Source organism: Schistosoma mansoni, chromosome 2, assembly GCF_000237925.1.
Source record: "Schistosoma mansoni strain Puerto Rico chromosome 2, complete genome".
Taxonomy (NCBI): domain Eukaryota; kingdom Metazoa; phylum Platyhelminthes; class Trematoda; order Strigeidida; family Schistosomatidae; genus Schistosoma; species Schistosoma mansoni.
In genome coordinates, this window is record NC_031496.1 from 20,251,379 (window position 1) to 20,253,532 (window position 2,154).

A 2,154-nucleotide genomic window follows, 5' to 3' on the forward strand; every position below is an offset into this window, starting at 1 on the left:
GGGAAGACAGCATCGCTGTCATGCTGGTTGTCTGAAGGAAACACCTTACTGCCGTCACACCTCTGTACAGTCGACAGAACGACTTCGCCTTCGGACCCTGGGTTTACTGTTTTTAGTCTTACCGCTCTTCATCCGAGCTGTCTGGCATGGTAGGATCTTGAGGAACGATTGTTGCAGCCAGTATAGCCTGATTGGTTCATTACGATAGGCAAGCCCGACCACCACTTCAGAGTAGCAGCAACGGTCGGACAGCCAATATTCAGGCCTATTGTTAACTTTATGTCACAATATAGTCATCGTATTTTACATATATGTAGTTTTTTCAGTCACATTTTCTAGACCCTTTTTATCAGCACAGCTCGAAGCAGTAATTTTGTTTCATTTTCTTGCTAAGATTTAAGTTGTTCGTTCTAGTCTATTGCTTTATTCTGTATTCACAATATGTGAATTTTCTGGCTATAACTCATCATCCTATAATATAATTTTTTAAATCGTCTAATACATCATTGTTCAATTTTAATATGACGTATTTTATAATTATCTGAAACATAATCTGCTTATAATTCACTAGTCTTCATTCATATTACCGACTGATTTAACCATATACCCTTGTTATACTATCTACTGTAATGCAATATTTATGGATTTGCAATGTCAGTGCCTGATACAGTTTAAAGAAGACATTTTCAAGCGAAACCAAGCTAACTAGTGTTTGTTTGTATCAAGAAAGATCTCTTCCAGTTGAATTTCAACTACACATATATTCTTATAGAAAAAACCAAATATCTCTTCTTGTCAGAATCATAATTAAAGTTAAGCCAATAATTTCGAGAACATAGTTTCAATAAATTATCCGTTAGACTAATATTACACTTTTATTTCTAAATGATTTTGATCTTAGATACAAACAACAAAATCAACTTGCCAGAAAACAAGCGGTTTAAATGTCTTTTTTTATTTCAAGTCAATAAAATCTTTGTTACCGAGTAAAAGAAAGAAAAAAATTCATCTCTACTTGAAAAATTTAACTGATGTAATTTTACTGTTCAATATTTAATCAATCTGGTAAATCATTTAAATTAAATCAATTGCTAAGATTACTGAAATAAGATTGTTTCAATTGAAGAATAGAAACATTTATTTGACATTTTTCGATGGTTAAACTTTAAATTAACTAAGTATATTTCAATAAAGAAATCAGGTATAGAAATAACAAAAGTAACTTCAGTTTTAGATCCTAATTTATTGAGCTAAAAATATATTGATTGTTGAGAAACCAGAAGTTTTTTTGAGTTGAGTTTTATGCAGAGATTATGAGTACTCATAGCTGAGAAATCTCAGACGTAGACCTAAGAGTTATTTGATGACTTACGTTGTTCAATAGTTCCTTAGTTAATATCACGAAATGCATGACTCAGAAATAACTAGTTTTCTAAGAATAATCCCTTTTTTTATCTAGAAGAATCCAAGTTTTGATCAAATGTAGCAACATCTTTTTGATAAACAAAATTTCCAAAACCGACACGTAAGCAGTTAAATACTAATATACCACCTTATATCATAGATCATCTGGAAATCAAAGTGAGACTTCATGGTTCTTTATTATTCTTTTAAAAGTATCTTACTAACTGCAAGATATAAAAATAGTGAGTTGAGTTGTTCGTGAACAGATATAAGTTTCAAGCAGGTACGATAAAATAGTTCCTTGATTTCAATAGTTATCTTTGATATTTCATCACATTCTATTAGATTAATATCTAAATAACCCAATACTACTCAATTTGTTTTTAAACTGATATCTTACTACTTAATATGATAAGCTTCATTGGTAATTGAATGTATGGGGATGAATGCAACATGTATTCGATCATTATTGGCAACTATAAATAAACAGATACAGTAAAGAAAGAAGTTCTGGGTAATCGGTTTTATTAGAATAAAATTAGTCATTTATTTACAGGAGAACGGGACAACATTTATAAATTTAGTGTTATAAAACTTGTTAAATTCGTACAAATCTAATTGTTGCAAATCATACTATAATCTTAGTTCTTAGTATTCATCTGTGAACTAATAATCCATTATTAATTTCATAGTTAAATTCATGAGTCTATTAAAGATAAACCACCATGATAAACATGGAAGCAGTGATGG